The following is a 20,701-nucleotide window of genomic DNA, read 5'->3' as shown; positions in this document are numbered from 1 at the left end:
GTGTGCTGTGATATGTCTGTATTTCAGGAGGCGGGACGGCGAGGAAAACTGCAAAACAAAAGGGCAAATACACATATATATACGGCTATAAGTTGGATTTAATTTCACAGGACATAAAGTTGGCCTTTATTACTTTTTCTCTCCGACTGTGAAGCGTCTTCGAAAGCCACAGGCCATGGAATATGCTGCGCCTTGGAATTATTGAAAATTAAGTCATAAACAACAACAGGAGAAGCCGTTTTATCATTTTGCTGGTGTCTAAAGTCACCTCATAACAAACTACGGGCGCAACCCTTTCCTAATTCTGCCTCCAAATCATTAAAGAGCCAGGAAGTTTGAAGAGAAACAAGCAGAGGGGGAAACTTTTCTGATATCTGATGCAGACAGTGTAGATTAGGGCTTCATTAGCAGTAGGTCCCTGAACTGGGTTGTCTGCAGTAATTGGCGTGGCTGAATAAAACATTTAATGAGAGTGCCCTGCAGAACAGAAGTGACAAATAATGCATTAATAGGCTGACACAGGTCCTGTTTGCATTAAGCATCCAGAGGTTTGTGTTTCTCTGGAGCGAAAAGTCGCTTTAGTGTCATAACCTGCAAAACAAACATGACTTTATGAGTCTATTTGTGCAACAAACGGCCTATCTTTGATGAGAATTTCTGCCCTTTATAATGCCGAATCCTTACAGTAGGTGTGATTGATTCCGCGTGATGAACAGCACAATAGGCGGCCTCATGCTAAATGACTCCGGGCGACACAGCATCCATCCATTTGCTCCGTAAAAAGGGATACGAATCACTCCCGCAACCACCCTGAACATCTATCTCTCCTGTCTTGTTGAATTCCTAAGAGGGAGGATGGAAAAAAAAGAGGCAGCAGAGATGGTTGAGAGGGAGATCATTTTTTATAATGCAGGTATAAAAGACATCTATACTCCAACAACCGCAGTCAGCCCGTGACTTTTGCTTGCTAAGTCGAGAGTGAATGAGACCCAGCGGCCTTGGAGTGATGCATCTTTCCCTGCCTTCAACCTCAGAGGTGAACCGAAGCGTCTGAAGAACTGACAGCGTGCGGGAGGAGAGAGGGAATGTGGAAAGGGGGTTAAACATGTTAATTTCCTTGGGGCGCTGGTTTGGCTCAGTTGGTAGAGCAGCCGCCTCATGTAAAGAGGCTACAGTCCTCGTGGCACTGATCGCAGGTTTGTCACTATCCCTCACTCTCTTCTCCCCACATTTCCTGTCTATCTTCTATCTTCAGCTTTCCTATCGATTGCCTTTTGATTAAAGGCAAAAGCCCCAAAAAATAATCGTTTCAATCATTTTATAAAACGTGTTAGAATATGTAAGAAGGCAAGGTATGATTTAGGGCATAGCAGACTCTTTATTCACAAGTTAGTACCACAATAAGCTGTCAATCAGGATACAGGAATAGCACTTCATATCCACCCTCTTATGAAAATTAGCAATGAGTTCCAATATACAACTGTTAGTTCAGACCAAGTAATCGGATTGGATAAGAGGCATTCCATAAGAGGCAATATAGAGTTCACTGGGACTTTTCACTCTATGTATCACTCCGCCTCATACACAGTCTGATGTAATGTTAATTAACAGTATTCAGAACACCTGGCTGTCTACATTAATCAAGCTGGTACCTCTGAATCACACAGCAGACTCACTGGTTGATGGTACATTAAAACAAACAGATAAATGTACATGATAAACACAGCTGATCTGTGGTAACCCGTAGACACAGACTGCAGGAGAATGTTTGGGTTGCTTGGCAACAAAAGTCCAGTTTCAGTTAAGTTGAGTTGGTGGAGCAAAATAATCCTCTGTTGTTGTATGTTACTTTTTACTACTATTTGCCGCTTGTATAAGTGTTGTATAAAAGCAATGTCACGCTCAAGTTGTGATGTTGTACTGAATATCATCACAGCTGTGATCATCTACGACCGCAAGCTCACAATTGGCATTTTGTGACTCCAAGGCTACCACTTTTTTTTACACTATATTTTAATTTTTATATCAGGATATTATCAGCAAGAGGGTCGAAGTTCAGGGTGCAATGTTCCGTGCAAAGTATGTCCTTTAAAAGGAAGCTGCAGTACAAACATTAGTAAAAAGAAGTATGAGATTAGCCGAACTACAGGCTTCAAAACTGTAGTCTGCAAAACAATGGGTGATGTCAAGGTCGCTACGCCCACTTAATAAATAATGTCTATGAAATTTCCCCTATAGCCTCATAATCTAATTTGAATGACAAGATACATTTTCACATTCTTGGTATGTGCTCCCTTTAATGGTAAAATAGTTCTCGTGACTCCGTGCGGGCTGCTGTGATCGCATCATGATTGAGTGACTTAATTAAGATCTCGCTGGGAGTGACATTTCCATGTACGCTCACTCTCTCCCTCTCTCTCCTAACGGGCCGGAGGGACGAGGAAGTCAGCAGCAGCATCTCCCCTCGCTGAGGAGGCTGAGAGTAATGAGAGATGACACTGAGAAGATCAAGGTCTTCGTGCAGCCATAACATATCAATTGCAAGCCCGGGATAAGGTCCAAGGGTTTAGCATCATATCGTATCTACTTTTTTTTGTGCATCCGTTTACACTCTGTTGCTTCTGTGCACATGCAAACAGGCAGTGATGTACAGCATACAAGCAGATTGCTTTCCAGATAAAGCTGACCACAAGTGAGAAAAGCAAGAAAGTTCTGCTTTTGTAGCAGAAAAAAACTCCATCACGCATCAGTCATCCTGACCTGCAGTGAAATATTTTCCGACACATAGACTGTGATATACAACGGGCTTCTACATTTTGCTGTAGGCAGCTTGAAGCAAAGCAGAGAACTCCTCTACAAAGCTATGTTTTGTTATCTGCAGAGTGAAAATGTTACCGAAGGTGCATCCTGAGCCAAAACAACTCTGAGGAAGTTTTGTTGCGGTTGTAAATCATTTAAAAACAAGGCGAGCTGTGTGGTTCAGAGGCTGCAGCTGAAATCCAACAGATCTTTACCAGTTTAAAGTTTTCACTAACTTGTTTTATAATTAGTTTACAAGTCCTAAATTGGTCCGCCATTCAATGGTTGGTAAGCAGAAAAGATTACTGTACTGATTACTATTATTTTTCTATCAACCATAAAACAGCTTAAGATACACTGTAATAAAAACATACAACAAATTACTTATCGATTCACTGTTTAAAAAGGAATTGTAATAAATGATAAAATTCAGAGCCTGGGGAGAGAGAATTTGAATGCCTTATCTCAAACCCACAAACAAACAAACACACAATATTTGTCTTGGACCTGTGGTAAACGCTGCCGCTCACTCTAATGAAGGTGCTGCATTCTCTTCCAGGCTCATTTTCTAATATACAACAGTCACTTCCGAACAAGTAATCTGATTGGATAAGAGGCATTCCATGAGTGCTGATATAGAGAACAACATCACTGGGATTTTTCACTCTGTGTATCACTCCGCCTCAGCCAGGTGTTCTGAATGCTGTTAACATTATAACCGTGTATGTTGGGCATTAATCAAGCTGGTACCTCTGAATCACATAACATACTCTTATTTCACTGCGGATCTGTGGTAACCTGTAGACACACAGGGCAGGACAATGTTTGGGTTGCTTGGCAACAACTGTATAGTTTCAGTTAAGTTGTGAAACTAGTTGAGTTGGTGGAGCAAAAAATAATCATCTGTTGTTGATTGTCACTTTTGACAACTATTTGCTGCTTGTATAGCTGTTGTATAAAAGCAATATCACACTCAAGGTTGTGATGTTGTAATCAATATCGGCACAGCTGTGATTCGGCTGTAGAATATAATCACAGCAGTGCTGATGTTCAGTACATCACTCATCTCATATGATATTGCTTAATAATGGTACTTTCACTGGTAATCAAGAAAGGCAGCCAGCCATATAAAGTAAGCATTGGACAGTGAGGATCAATATGAGAATTGCTATACAATTATAGCCAGTAAAGTGTTGCATGCTGCCACCACTCTGTCATGTAGAGTCGATGCAAATCAAAGTGGGGTCTATCCACTTTGTAGACTATGAAGTGGGCCTATATCAGTGACTCACCAATGGCTGCTGAGGTCAATGGCAGCTGGCCTTATCTATTACCTTAGCCAGCTTACAAATTTGGAAAGTGGTGGTTGCCTATTTTGGACCCTGGTGTTAAAATGTGAGTTTACAGTATTTTCAGTTACAAAAACAACCACCAGACTTATTTCAATTCTTAGAGGCAAACTTGTTCTGTAAAATAAAAAGCAAAACAAAGAATGGAAAGTTTAATTAAATGTCTTTGGGGAGGCTGTAGTAATTAAGAGCTGATAAAACAGTCAATCACAACACACTCTTTAATTTATTTCACAGTTTTGTTGATGAGCCATTTTAAAAACTAATCACAATCTATTAATTCTTAATATTCTAAAATATCTGCTCTTTTTATTCCACTTTCCAAAAGTCAGGACTACATGTGTGCTGGATAGGTTGTGAATAATGAATAACTCTGTCTCACAGGGACAGTGCTCTACATGGCACCACCTACACCGTGAGCTCTATTTCAGCTCCTTATTGCAGGACAGAGAGAGGTGACTACATCACCTAATGTTGATGTTGCAGTTGTTCCCCACCTCCACAGTAACATTGTCTGCTTTCCTTCCAATCTGCCACCTACAAAATTCCTCAATCACCTCCCACCACCTTGTCCAGCCCGTGACAGAGTAAACTGATAGCCGGCCTGCCTTGCTGCTCACACACAGGCTGATAACTCCACCTGCACCTCCTGCATGCCTGCAAATTGATTCGTCCCTCTCCGCCTGTATGATTGAAGTTCCCCCTAATGAATTCTCAGAGGCGGGGTGCTGATACTGTGTTAACTGAGGCCGTCTATAAAACAGGAGGGCATGAGTCTCATTGGACAGTTAAGCAGCACTCTTGAGGGAACGGGCCTAGATGAGAGGTAAATATAATATCCACCAGCTGTTTGATTGCACAATCTGTTCGTCTCATGGCACACTATCCCCACTTTAACTGCTGTGCATGATTCCTCATTCTATACACCATGGGCTGGGTAAATACTCGACTCTGATTGGCTGCAGGGTGTCAATTCACTCCTGACAAAAATCAAGTTACAACAATGAGGGAGTCTCAGATTTCTTTTAACCTGTTTGGAGATTGTGACAACTTGGATTTCTGGAATAAAGCCAAGGAAAGAGAAACTGAGAAGTGAAGAGGTAAAAACTTTTGTTATATACAACACAAATTAGAGTCATAACGTGCCTCTGAACACCCCAGGATTGTGTCGGTAACAAACAGGATATACACTTGCTGATTCGCGATTCAACTTTCACATGAGGCTACAGTCGACAATAAACATGAGCTGCCATTTGTTCGTAAAATCTTAAGATAAGATAGAACTTTATTCATCCCGAAGGACATTATCGTGCCAGATAGCTCCAAAAATACAATACAGATTAGAGAAAAGCAAAAAACAACATGACAATCAACTTGATGTTAATTTGGTGACAGTGACATGGCTGGTTAGCTAGCTAGTCTTGTTGTTTATAATACTGTCTAACTAGATTTACTTTATGTCAACAGTACACAATGTTAATGACTTTTAAGCTTGCTAGCGTTCCGTTAGCTTTCTGGCTAATCTGGCTAAAGTACTCTATGAGCTGTGCCGCGGACTAGAAATATCTCCAGTGTGAATTCTTAGCTAGGACCCCTTCTATTTAGGGCTAGGGTTAGAAAGAAGAATGGGTGGGACCTCAGATATCAACTTCGTCAACAACAATAGCGGAGCAAATTTTTTTGAGGGAACAATTTCCAGGTGTAGAGCTGCTGCTAATGCCTGGACACTATTCCTTTACATTGTTTATATGTTTTATTTGTAACATTTCGGTGAATAAAAGCAAATATTAAGCATACAGAGAAATTTGAGACAGACTTAAGGATCAGAACCGAGGGAACAACTTTAGGAACCTAGCAACTCAGTCACAACCTCAGTAATGGCCTGTGTCCACGACCTCAAATGTCAAAGGTTTCCATTGCATTAGAACCTTTTTGGTATAGGAACAGTAAGCCCTGTGACTGACAGGCGATCAGTCCATGGTGTAGCCCACCTCTCGCCCAATGACTGAAGCTGGGATAGGTTCCAGCCACCCCGAGACCCTGAACAGGATACGCAATGTCGATAATGGATGGATGGCTAGATGGGTCAGGTATTACTTTTTCAGGTAGTAGTTAGTTACAGCTTGTTACAAACTTTATATTTTGATGCAAACGACATTAAAACATAACATAATGGTCTTATATTTCTTCTTCAGCAAGTGACCGTGGTATGATGTACTTCCAAATCATGAATTTATGGACTTCATGGAAGCAACCATCCAATGCTCTCCGGAGAAAGGTTCTCGTTGTCCATGAAAACCTGCTAATGGACACTTCATTGGGCATTAAACTTTAAATAGAAATGACCCAACAAGGATTCCATACATTAAGCTTCACCTTTAACATAAAAGCAGCATCAAATGGTCATTACCAAATGACTGTCAGGGCCTAGCTGGATAGACGTCTGCATTACAAGGCCCAACACAAAGGATCCTGTTTTACATAAAGCTACCATGATGGACGCAATGTCACCCTGCTGTTCAGTATTAATGGTTAAGATGAAATGAGTTGTCTGTCGGAGGACGTGCCACTCAGGAGATGGCTGCCATTAAAAAGAGGACAGGAAGGCTTTCTCATTGCTCATCTGTCCCATATTGTAATACACACTGACAACTTTATTGCTCCATCCCATCCTCGAACGAGACACAATTACTGTGGCGAGAGCTGATAGTCCATCGGTCGGGACACGCCAAAGAAGTTTATCATGAGTGGGGGGGAGATTTTAACAAAGAGTCAATGGATTCATTTAGGATGCGTGATGACTCAGAGGGTAGAACACGCTCAAACGGAGGTTAAAATGTGGATGGGAAACTAAAATAGCTGTTGAGTTATACGCAATATTGCAATACCGCCGTTTGACAAGCCAACCTCAGGGGAAGGTAAGCAACCACAACAAACACTCACTGTTTATTTTTTTATGAGGCCTGGCCCTTTTTGTCTTACCCTTCAATGTGTGCGCAGTGAATGTTAATTAAATTCTTAATGAAAACTAGAGTTAGGAGTGTAATTTTACCTGCCAACAGTGTTTTCTCTTTCTGTGCTTCATTATTTCAGACCTTGTTTTTTAAGCCCAAACAATGGCAGCTGTTCTGGTTATAAAACCCTAATGCAACTTCGACAGTTTGGAAACATTTTGGCTGTCAACCGAATGAAAAAGTAAGTCAATTTAGACGAGTGAACATGCAAAATCCCAGCAGGAAAGGTCCTTATAAAACAGGGAAATAACGCTGAATGTAATTTGAGGGCCGGACGCAACTGCCTCTCCCAGCACCAAAGCAGACTCAAGAAGGACCACTCGGGCAAAGGCTTCAGCCACTCCGCACTGTCAGCTGGCACCAGCCTAAGTTGCCAAATACAGATGCGTAGTAGCCCAAGAAAGTACTCAAAAACAAGTCTCAGGAAGTTCAGTGCTATGTGACATTGTTATGCTGCTTAAAACGATCAAATAAGTGCTTGTAGCGAAAGAGCACTAGCTCGGTATCAGAAGATGTAATGGGTTTTAATGTATACTGAGGATTGGCATCAGGTCTGAACTGCAAATGCATCAGCCCACACAAACCTGGAAGGCTGTGGTGTGGAGAGAGTCTAATGTCAGTCATTTGTACTTTCAGGTGATTTCCAACTAACAGGATTTAAAACTGTCTGAGTCACCTGTTTTTCAGTTTGCTAAGCCCCGCCCTCGTAAGTTAGTCTCGGATGTCAATCTCTCTGCTCTTGAGAAACAGATAATCAATGTTTCCCACACATCGACTATATCATATTATCATATTTTAACAAACGCCCGATATTTAGGCCCAAAAAAGTTGTAATAAAATGGAAGAGGAAAGAAAAGAAGAGTGAAATGAAGTCGATCGAGCAGAAAGCAACAGAGCTCGAGTGAATTGACTTTGACTTGAGGAAGAGGATGAGGAGGCGGCGAGACGTGCTGCAAACACTAGAGTCCCTCTTATCCAGTCCGGTCACACCTTCCTCCAAATTATACTGCTTATTATCCCTGAGCGCTCTATCACAGCCCTAAATCTGACTGAATTATGGGTGCACAGCCTCCGCCTGTGACCGAGCAACACTGCCAGGTTGTGCGACGGCCAGAGAGAACATCATCTTCTTACTTCCCTCTGTCTCTCTCTGTCTGTCTCTTTCATCCTCTATGTGTCTTCTCGTTGTGTGCCTGTGCATCTCTCCCCGTCGATCTCTCTCTCCCTTGATTCTCTTTATCTCTAATTTCAATTTTCTACGTCTCCGACTTCTCTCATCTTTTCCTTATCTACTTTTGACTGAAACTCCTGCACACATAGACGGTCTCTCTCCTGTCTTGTACAGTAACAGTCGCTGTCAAGTAACAGTTTTGCACACTGATAAACTTTTAGAAAATTATGGATTTGCATTTATAATTTTCACTTATTTTTTATTGAGTGGAGAGTTAAACGATGCATTAAATCCTCAATTAACTGAAACACAGAAAACACATCTGAAACAATGATGGTGGAGGTTATTGTTTAGCTAAAATTCACTCACTTTTAGCTTTGTTTTGGGTCTCCACCAACTCCAAAAGCAAATTAAGCATTTTAGCTGCTTAATGCTAAATATGCCTCTCTTTTGTTTGGGTGCTGAGCAGGAAACACAGATTAGATGTTAAGAGGTCTTTGCTGCGGCCTAAAAGGACGCTATGAGAGCAGTGAGAGTGAAAAAAACAGAATTTACGTAGCTTTATACCAAGTCATAGTTTATCACAAGTTGAAACCTCTTTTTGTTTTTGACAGCAATGTATGGTTGTTTTCTGATAACGTTTCATACATTTTTAATGTTATAATACCTGTTAGGTAAAAAGAAGTATCGAATCAGACTAGCATCTTAATCAGAAAATGATTTAAAATCAGGACCTGGAATTTAAAAAGGGGGGTATTATGCTGTTTCCCATTTTAAGACGGATAAAAAAGGTTCAATGTTGGATATCCACACTAAACATGGCTGAAGTTTCAAATCTGTAGGTGAAAGTATGCTGGAGTAATCCCCAGGCTTCTCAGCTCAGTCTGCAGGCGGCTGTGAATGCCAGGTTTCACACTGTTTTTTCTATACGCTGCACTTTGTGACGTCACAAAGTGCAGCCTCAGCAGGCTTTAGAGAGAGCTGGCCAATCAGAAGAAAGTGGGCTTGTAGAGAGGGGTTTCTTAAAAGGGACAGAGCTGACGTTTGAGGCAGAGTCTGCATGAGTTGTTTTTAACTGTAAATTATGCTAAGCTACTCCACAGGTACCACAGAGTGAAATATGAAGCTTGGAATGAGCATAATACCGCCCCTTTAATGAAAAGTCAGAATATGATGTGATGATAAAGTAAATAAAGTCATTAGGTAACCCAGGTGTCTTTTCTTTGGCAGAAACACGTTATACAGCAAAGGAACAGTCTGACTTTGCAGTATGTTGTACCACTAGGGATGCAACCGTCTACCTTTATTTACCCATTTATTTACCTTCTTACTTACCTACCAGGGTCAATGCACATTATTCAACATTCTTCATTCAGTCTATACAAAAATGTACATCTGCCATTATTAACTTAAGAGCTCATTGTTGTCTGAAGTCCCTGGCCAACAAGTCCCTGAACACACAGTACACAACAGCATACATGCAGTGAGCACTGAAAGAAAACAAACAGTGGGATTCAAGTCAGAAAAAAAGACTGCAGGAGAAAATCAAAAGAAGTGGAGGCTGCAGTGAAGGAGGCTCTTGTCAATATCGGCAGCAGCAGATGTAACAAAAGCTGGCACTCGTCATGGTTTACAGTCAGAATGAAGATGATGCCTGTGAATCATTTAATACGCGTTTTTACATCTTCTGTCAGAGTCCGATCATTGATATAACAAGCATACTATAAATGTTAGGGGTATGAAGTATACATGACTTCAATCAGAATCACGTTCACCCAAATTTTCTGAAGCAACACACTGAATAAGTTCAAGGATTCATTAGTCTGCTTTTACCGCAGTTATAGTAACAAACTGAGCTGGCTAATTCCTTTGAGAATACCAGTGTATGAGGACACACTGTAATTATGCACTTAGCAGCCACTTCATTATGGAGGTACACCTGCCAAATTAATACAAATATCTAGTGAGCCATTTGTTTGGCACTAACTGATGCATAAAAAGGATACAGAGCAGAGAAGAAATGTGAGCTAAGTGACTTGAAAGTTTGTAGATTCATTGTTGTTGCCAAATATGGTGGTAAGTTACAGGGAAGAGAACAGCAACTCAAAACAAAGCAGTGCTGTATGCACCAACACATAGGGTTTCACTTTGGTCACCTATGAGGAAGAAACCGAGGCTGCAGAGGAGAAAGGCTCAAAAAAAGTTGGAAAAAGGCCACCGGGTCTGATTTGCAACGTGCAGATTCATCAGGAATCTATGCATTTATCCGTTATGGAGTCAATGGTCCTGGCTGGTGGTGTAATGATGTTGGGAATGTTTTCCAGGCATGCATTAGGCCCATTAAATACCAGGAAACAGGTTAAAGTACATCAGCCTACCTGAGTATTGTTGTTATCCATAAGTGTCCCTTTATTACCAACGCGTACCGCAACCTTTTAATGGCTACATCCAGCAAGACAACATCCCATCAGCATCCACCAACATGACAATGAGCCAAGTAAACTCCAATGGCTTTAGAGTCTCCAGATCTCCGTACAATACAGAAACTTTCAGTGAGATTTGCAGCAAGAATGTGCAGCCACAAAACTGCAGCAACTGTGACCAGAATCTCTAGCAGCTTGTTGAAGCCATACCACAACAAGTTCAGCTTTTCAGGGGGCAAAGTGGGGCCTTGGTAATATTTGATAAGTGTAGCTAATAAAAATGGCTTTGTGTGCAGATTATTTGTGAACCGAAGAGTGCACTGTAAATGCCCTTAACTTACAAAAAGAAGTTTCGGATTGTTTGTGTCTCTTAAAGTTCGTGAGGAGGATAAATGCAATGTGGCCGTTTAATTAAGTGACAAAATATCCGACAACATGAAACAGAAATGAGAAAATTAGAATTCATTATGGAATCTCATCGGGCCAAATCGTCTCGCACCGTTTTGCATATTTTTGCACTTTGCAGAGATTTGACTTGCAGAAATGTTGCAGTGTATTCCCCAGCTCTGTGTAACCTGTTACATTAGGATGAATGCATGATTAGAGCTCAGCATTCTCAACCAGCAGCAGCAGCAGCAGCAGCAACGGCCCCTAATGATCGGCTTTAAACTTTACTTATGCTGATTGTATCTGCATTAGTATTCATTTCACTCCGTTTACATTTGACTAAATGGTGAATAACTTTGCTACTGAGAGCCTCATGGAGGCGTCTGAATCCTTTAAACTGTTTTGAACCAAATAACACTCCACTTGGCTGCGTTAGAAACTCAGGTGCAAATTTGTCACCCTCAAATCAGTTGTTGCATATTCTTACGAGGCTTAACAGCACCAAATCATGGGAAAACCAACAGCTGTACCGCCCCACAGTGCGGTAAGAGTTGCCGGTTAGTTCAGTGGTGTTAAACTGCTTTATCTTTCCCACATTTTTCCAAGTGAGCAATTTCAAAAAGCTCAAATCATTTTTGAAGAGCCAGCCCGTCTCCATCGTCTGTTTCGAGAGTGTCTCCCCTCTGGGCGGAGATTCAGACCGCTTAAGGCCACGTCGAACAGAGTAAGAGATTCCTATATCTCTCACACCATCAGATTGTTAAGGGCTCATGGGCGAGCTGATACGTCTCCAGTATAAAAATGTGTGGGTTTACAATCATGGGCTGGTGAAGGTGATGAAGTTTTAACTGTATATTGGTTTGGATGGTGAGGGCTGAATGTACTCCAGGTTTTATGTTATGCAGTTAGTTTTATGTACAGAGTGTTTTAATGGGACTTTAGGGTTTTAGCATATGCTATATATTATGTTGTATCTTTACACTGAGTTGTCTATTTATTAGAACAGTCTCCTCAAAATGTAAGCAGTCTGCATTAAATCCAACCTTCATGAAGGTTAAAATGTTTCTGTTCTAACTGCTCATGTTGATTCCACTGGACTGTCATTTTGGAGTAGCTGTTGAATTGTAATGCCATACATATAATAGAGTTGGGTTCCTTTTCCGTTCAATTTATGTTGGACAAATGTTGAAATAAAAAAAGGTAAGACTTTATGTGTTAAGTTGTTGGTTTTATGGGTTTTCTTTTAGGTTGCTCTGCAGTTCATTGGCTGTTAATTATACGCAACTTGACCTTTTACCTTAAGGTCGTAAAAGGCCCAGGTATACCAGACAAACATACATAGGGTGTCCATCGATCTGAATTGATATGGACTCAAGTCAATGATCGACTATCACATATCATCATGCGAAAACCATTGATTCATGACATCAAGTTAATGTTACACAAAGTGAATTAAAGGCGACATATTTTAGCTTTGCAATCAATTTTCTGTTCTTCAAATGTGTTTTTGAAACACGTTGTTAAAGTTGGTTTCGTTTTAAAAATTGCCGCATAGCCCCCCCACAAGGGGCTCATCAGTTATTCAGCTTTATATGTAGGAGCCAGAATCACCAGGAGGTATCGGGATGGTGAGTTGAAATCTTGACAACAACTCGACTACAAGCAAGTTCAAGAAGGCAGCCTGAGGTGAACGACGGTGAATGGCGATTGGTCGAGTTAAACAAGTTATTCTGGAAAAACACGGAATTATGCAGTTTGCACTTTTTCACTGTGAACAATAAACACCCAAACATGTGAAACCCACGCAGAATATGAGAATATCTATTTAAAAGATACAGCCCCTTTAAGAAAGTTCTATGGGTATATGTGTCACAGCTTCATTTCTGTAGTGTTAAATATGCATGTAATATCTTCTCTTATCATTTGCAGGCCCCTAAATCAAATTAAACATTGTATATTGGTACACTTTGGAGTGCAGTATTTGCTGGTAACACGAAGAATCAGTATCTCTTATCATTAAACGCTTGATCTACACTCTGAATAGTTTAGGTTGTGAAACGGTTGCAGTTTGGTTTAGGCAGAAACTCTGCCTGGTTCAGCTTAGAAAAAGGTCATGGTTCATGTTTATATAAGTACAATGTTCTGTAGTTAAGGTGGGCAGTTGGGTATGTAACACATGTAGGTTAAAATAAGCCAACATTGACTTTAGGTTTCAACACCTCCTAATCTTTGACCCATCTATCCACACCAAGCTCCTACCATGGCAGACTTTCTCCCTCTTTATACTACATTACTTGGCATCCTTCTGTGTCATGACATTATGTCTCTTCATCCAACATCCACTTTGACACATAAAGAGAAAATAGAGATCTATACAAAAGTAGCTCTTGACCGCATGTCTTTACACTGTGTTAGATCACAATGGCACCAACACATTTCTGTCTGCGGACGTCACACTGAGCGAGTGGCACAAAGGCTCAGTGTGAACAAGTGTTTGGAGAGTGTGTGTTTGGCTTCCGCTAAGGGGAAACCTGCCCCCTGCCAGGCCTTAAAGTCTTTGACAGAGAAAACTGGGAACGAGAAGAAAGAGGAGGAAGAGGAGGCGGAGGAAGAGGAGGAGGAGATGTACTGAAAACCTAAATGTAGACATAGAAATTCAAACACCCTGAAAGAATTTGGATTATCTGTAAAGGAAGTCTCTCTTTTTCCAGCTATATGCCACATTTCCTTGGATTTTAAATTCTTAGAATCATAACAAAATTAGATAAACCAGATAAACTTAATTCAGCCAGCTTGTTGACTATGTACATGTGGGCAAAAGATCAAACTTTATGCGATTAACATTCAAATTTATGCAAGTTTTTGTTGCAAAAAGTCTTGCAAAGTCAAATATATTGTTGTGCATTTTTCAATAGGAGCAAACTTTAGCAAGCCCATGGCTACATCTGCACAAAAGTCACAAGAAGAAGCCGGGAGTTTCTCATATTCTTCAGATGCTGACTGTGTGTGAGTAAGCGTGTGTTGTGCTTCTGAGGGAAATTAGTCAGTAGGATTCGTGCCACTCCCGTGGCAGGTCCATATGGCACAGAGCTCAGCTCGAAGGCTGGCTCCACTCATTAACATTCCCCTATCATGGAGGCCAAGGGGAATGCACCAAGCAAAACGTGTGTGAGTGTTTGTTTGTGTGTGTGTGTCGTCCTCCAAAATCACATCATCTCAGCACTCTTGCATCGCAGCTGACATCAAGGAACCAAGTGATACCTTCCTGTTCTTCACACACACACGCAGGTTTTGAGGTGTTTGGTGGTAATGAGAAGCTATAAATAAAAGCTAATAGTTGTGGGGATGAATGTAAACATGAGCTAATTTGATGAAGAGCAGAGCGAGAGGTTGGAGGGGTGGAGGGGTGGAGGGGGCGGAGGCAGGATCAATCCCCAAATCAGTGTGCTGCATTCCAAAAAGGGTGTCTGCCATATGCTTGCTGTTGAAGAGGCAGCTGCCCCCAAAGCCTCAGATTGCATGTTTTTGTGGTTTTGTGAGCTGGCGCCAGTGTGATTGTGTACTAATTACTATTTTGGAACACGAGGAATAAGAGGAGAGAGACGCAGAGAGAGAGAGAGATCTTTCGCTCCGTTATTTTCCGCTGCTCTCTCTCTAACTTTGAAAAAGAATGACCTTTTTTTTTTTAAAGCGGCTTCCTCCACTCAGATGTACAGCACATAACAACCTTGAAATTTAAGAAGCCTCATTCAATATTTAAGAGTTTTAACCTTGCAAAGCTTTTCTTGCTGCTAGCACAAAAAACATATTAAAAATGTACAATGTCTCAATTTAGGCTAAATTAATTGAGCTTATTTCAGGGTTTTAGAACTGTGCTTCATAAATGTACAGAGACAGGAGTGGGAAGGAGAGGGACTGCAGGGAAATAAAAGAAAGAAAGAACCGGCGTTCAAGGTGAGCTGAACAAACTCACACGCTCCCACAGGCACAGGGTGTATTACCAGCTAGCTTACTGGTAACAACGATAACTTAGCTTGCAGCCAAGCGGTTCACCACAAAGCAAAGTTTGTTTCCCCTTTTTGTTTCAGCACACATTTTACCCGTCTTCTTGCCTGCCCCTTTATCCTCTTGCTTTTGGTTGCTTGTTTATACATCCTGTGATCTAAACTACACTAGGACACTAGCACTACACAAACTGAGGGCACATTCACACCTAAAGTCTGTTTGTTTGATCTGAAACAAAGACCAAATTGTTAAATGTTGCATTTTGCCTCGAGTTTGGTTTGTGTTTACACAGCAGCTTTTACCAGCGGACCAAAAGTTTTGGTTTATCTCCTGTATTTGGTCCTACTTTAAGTCCGTTTATGTTCACACCAGAATCAAACCGGACCGTGGTTTGTGTGGAAATGGACTGAGACCCGTCTTTTATAGCGGACCAAGGTCTGGTTGTTTGGTCCCCACCAGAGTTCGATTCCGGCGTTCACACCAACCTAAACGAACCGCACCGAGGGGACAAACCCTCCAGGGTTCGGTTCAATCGGATTAAACAAGGCTGGTGTGAACCCGCTCTTAATCCATGGTCAGTGACATTACTCAGGGAGGATGCTTATGTTTACATTGCAGCATAAGTTAGCATTAGCTTGAAAATATAAGCTACTATAAAATAAATATGTATGATACAATTTAGAGGTCCCAATATCCATCTGTACAATAGTTCAGTGGCAGCCACAGTAGCCATCTCCCTGCTGTTTCCATCACTTCTTTCTCGTCTCAGTCCTTTCGGAAAGCATGAATCCCATCACGACTTCTTAACAAACTCTGACAGTCAGTATCAGAACAATGATCCAACCTCTCATTGCAGCTGACCTGAGGGTCACAGCATTGCCTGCTTCTCATCAGAATCCACAGACAAAGCCCCACAGAAAATACAGGGGTCAAGTTCCTCCTATCTCTGGTAAATAGAAGTCTTATGGCCTTGTTAGTGATAGTAACACACACACACACACACACACACATCTCACACAGACGGCGAGGAGTAACAACCAGACAGGCTTTGCAAGTGTTGTAGTGTCAGAGCACTGACATACTTAACTTGCAGTGACGCACATTTTGGGGGGGCACACAGACTGTGATATAGGACACAGCAACACACTGGCAAAGTATAACCACCCACACAAGCACACACACACACACAGCTAGAAATTTGGCTGATCTTAAAAAGCTCTGAAGCTGAAGAAAGAAGAATTAGTTCATCCTCAGTTAACATCCACTTTCTTGCCTCAAGCTTGCAACAGATCTTTAGCTTCCTCAAAGCTACAAAATCTAGACACCTTATAAAGAACAGATATTTCCACCACATGCACAGAATTTGTATGCACATCACATTGAACGACTGTGATTTAGGTTATGTTGCAACCCCACGAGAAACAGAAACATATCAGAAACAGGTTGCCATTCTAAATTATGCTTCACTTTGCACAGGAAAGGAAAAAAATAGAGCAAAGCAAAAAATCCAAAACAAGGAATCACATCAGAGGAGAGAGATGAAGGACACAAGTTTACAAACTCTGAAAGCTCGGGAAAGTACATTTTAAGAGCGAGGTGAACTTAAGGTGACCTCTGGCTCTGAAAGAAGACCTGCACTTAATGCGTTCTTCCACTGACTGCACAGCCTCATATTTAACCATTTGATGGCCTTTTATTTTGTCTTTTTCTGAGTGGAGTAATTTGTAATTTCCAAGGGCAACAATGAACTTTTATGTCCTTGTCAAATATTCTTAAATGAGAGCATCCTGTTGTAGCAACCACGTCCAGCACAGTTGTTTGGCAGTCATGGTTATACTCGCCATTTGGTCAGATTTGTTACCATGGAAATATTAACAAGCAGCTTTTAAGTATTCTCCAAACGCCCTTGACCTTTGTTGCTTTTGAGATAAAGTAGAGTTTAGTAGTTATATGATAACTGTACTGCTAATCAAGCTAGCAACAAGTTAGGTGCTATAACAACACGCCCTGTGCACTGTCTGTCAGCACTTGAAGCTGTTTGTTGGTACTTCCTGACTTTGTTCCCTCCTGTCTTGATCGTTGCTTGTGTTGTGTTAACTCTCAGATGTACAAAGTGTCTGCTAGATGAAATCTTAACATTGTAACATCAGACTTTATGTCTGATTTGCAATAAAGATCACAAGCAATGTGTTTTCATAAACCATTGCAATAGTTTCTTGATTGTTTCAGACAAGATCGGGAGCGGCTGTAGATGAGTCGACCGTCTTTCAAACGGAAGGTTGGTGGTTTGATCCCCAGCTCCCTCAGTCTACATGTTGAAGTACCCTTGGGCAAGACCCTTAACCCCTAAAAGCTCCCAGTGGCATAGCCATCAGTGTGTGAATGTGATGAATGATTGATACTTGGGCTGCCTCTGCCATCAGTGTGTGAATTGAGTGGTGGAAAAGCACAATATCAGTGCAGTCCAATTTATCTTAAAAAAAATCCTTTTGTCTTCTTTAATAGAAGTGTTACCTCGCTGCATAAATGTGCATCTTCACACATACTGAAGGCAAGAAAGTTTGGCCCAATCCCAATCTCCACACTCACGGAGTCACAGACTCGGACACAGACTGAGGCGCGTTCCCAGTAAGTGCGCGAGTGCTTAGTGCTGTCCCACTTCCAGACCAGCAAGTGTGTGAGGGCTCTGATGCGGACTGAACAACGCCAAATAACGGTCTTTCCGTGACTCCGCATATCTGCAGACTTTCCTGTGGGACTTACCCAGGGTTCATAGCGAACTTGGTGACATATACAAACGTGATTGTCCAGCCCCCCACTAAATGTAAACAAATGTTCGTACATTGAAGTAGTATTCAATAAAGTTGGACCAAAAAATAATTTTAAATGTAAACAATGCGAGCATGGAGGGTGACGGGAACCGCAAATACATTATCTGTAAGTGACAACAATTACATATTCCCAATGATTAACATTAATGCATTTCTGATTTTTGATAGTTTGTTAAATAAAGCTTATCTTATCTTAAAATATGCCTGTGTAAACACTATAAGACACACAGATACATGCTGGAGGTTGGCTTTTTTCCTTTAGATTTAATGGCCCATCTGGTTTCTAGGCAACATGTGATGCCATGATAGTGTGTCCCATTCCTCATTTATATGCAGTTCTCAAACCCTCACGCACTGAACGCCTGACGCCATTAAAGTCCGTGAGTGTGCAGTGCTAAGGCTTTAGGGAGGAGATTGGGATTGGGCCTTAGACTTTATCTCCTAATTGTCAACACTAACTAGCACAGAAACAGCTGTGATGTCCGATTCACAATAAAACTGACAAAACAATTATTACTGTCCCTGCCTTTTCTAGTTTCAGAAGTCAAGATAAGGCTAATATTTTCTGTTTCTATATTTGAATATGAGATAAAAGCACCACCATCACCTCCATCTCAACTGTCGTTGACGTTTGACATAAATTAACTTTTTTAGAGTTTAATATTTTACTGAAAGCAGACAATTGTACTGAGACTGATTGAGACAGTAGCCTGCAGTTTGCAGTCTGCTCACATGAATGCTATCGGGTATCTACTGTACAGCAGCACAGACATTTAGAAGGCTGGAGCCAAGTTTGTGGGACTCGGGGAGCTTCTAGATTGGACACTCCAGTGTCCTGTGGAGTTTTTGAACACTATGTAACAGTCTGAAAATGGATATTTTGGCCCAGTGAGTTCAAAAATGATTTCTGTGAAATTGCAGCTCCACACCAGCTCAATACCTCGACAGATGGGACATTCGGCGACAACATAAACTCTGCGAGGCTCTGAACGCTTCCTCACATTTCCTCAAAATCTTTTCTTCTCTTTTCTGTCATTAGATGAACAGCATCATTCACAACTATTGTCATTCTCATTATGTGACTGGAAATTTTGTGTAAATGTGTGTGGTGGTGTTGATATGAAGTATTGTCACTATGTGTATTTGTAAACCATAGGAAAATAGGGGTGGTGCAGTGGTTAGTGCTGTCGCCTCACAGCTAGAAGGTTTCTGATTTGCATCCCGGTTCTCCCGGTGCATGCGTGGGTTCCCTCTGGGTACTCCGGCTTCCCACAGTCCAAAAACATGCTCGTTGGGTTAATCGGTGACTCTTAATGATGTAGGTGTAAATGTGAGTGTGAAAGGTTGTCGGTCTCTTTGTGTCAGCCCTGTGATTTACTGGTGACCAGTCCAGGGTGTACCCCGCCCCTCGCCCAATGACAGGTGGGATAGCCTCCAGTCCACATGCGTCCCTGAACAGGATAAGCAGTATAGATAATGGATGGGTAGATGGATGGATAGGAAAACACCAACAACATTTTGTACCTAAAATCCAAACCCCAGCAGAACAAAAATCCAACAGGAAAGCCACAGTAATGCTCTGGTAAGTTCAGCGCTAACAGACTCTACAGTGACAAAACTGTATACAGTACTTCCTATTTCTTCACAGGTCTGTGCGAGTCTGTGCGAGTGGTCTCTTGGAAAAACAGTTTTCTACAAGTGTTGAAAAAGCAGCCATGGTGGTAATTCAAACAAGAGCGTGTAAGAGACGTGAACAAGGTGGCAGAGAAGAATGAGAGGAGAAGAAAATGAAAAAAAGAAATAGAAGCACTAGAGGACATTTTCTTTTCAGAGGGAGAAAGGACTCCTCTCCTCTGCCTCAGTGGTGCCTCTGGCTGTGCCTGTGTTTCGCTGTGGGAACAGAGCACTTGGTGGCACGTACTGAATAGGGGGTCCTCGCCCCTTGGCGCTCCCTAAGTGGGCCTGGCAGCACACAGGCTTTCGACCATTACTCTCATCTTTTTATTTTATTCTCTCATGGACACACTTTTCTCTACTTTAATCTTTGTGCATACTTTTCTTCACTCGCCTTTGCTTCAGCTTCTTTCACTAATTCTGCCGCAACAGAAAAAGGACAAGAGGTAGAAGACGAGGAGGGGAACCCCAATGTGTAGACGCCTGTGTAATAATTGGACTCTTTCTGCAGAGGGGGAGGGGAGGTGTTACTACTTGCACTGGTGGTCCAAAACACACCAAGCCCATTAAGCAACATGATTTAAGTTCCTGATGAGGGCGGTTTTATCTCCACCTATAGAGATGTGGGGCACTTTGGCCAACATACCTCCCCCTCCCATAGGGGCCTTGAGTGGAGGGAAAGAGGATAATGGCGGGAGGCGGAGTCTAGGCAGCACCCATTAATGCACAAAAGAACCTGCCAGAGAGACAGATTTGTAAAAGGATTGTGGTAAAATATATTTATGTGTGTGTGAGAGAAATAGAGCTATCATGTTCAACAAGTCTCCGAGCCTTTATGTGAGTCGGGTGGAGAGATCAAGAAGACTGATATCTCATAATCACTGATCATTACTTCAAAATTTTCTCGTCGAATGTGAAAAAGCAATTTGGAGATGTAATAAAACCAGACTGAAAAAGTGATACAGAAATATTGCCTTGAAATGCTTTTGTTCCCAGCTGCTTCTTTTTCAAACAGTAAATCACTAATGAGGCGGTGGCCTCTTAGATG

Source organism: Semicossyphus pulcher, unplaced genomic scaffold (assembly GCF_022749685.1).
Source record: "Semicossyphus pulcher isolate SPU_LCO1_2020_fin unplaced genomic scaffold, fSemPul1.0.p SCAF_17, whole genome shotgun sequence".
In the NCBI taxonomy this organism is placed as follows: Eukaryota; Metazoa; Chordata; class Actinopteri; order Labriformes; family Labridae; genus Semicossyphus; species Semicossyphus pulcher.
The sequence above is the reverse complement of the archived record's forward strand: the minus strand, read 5'-3'. Positions refer to the sequence as shown.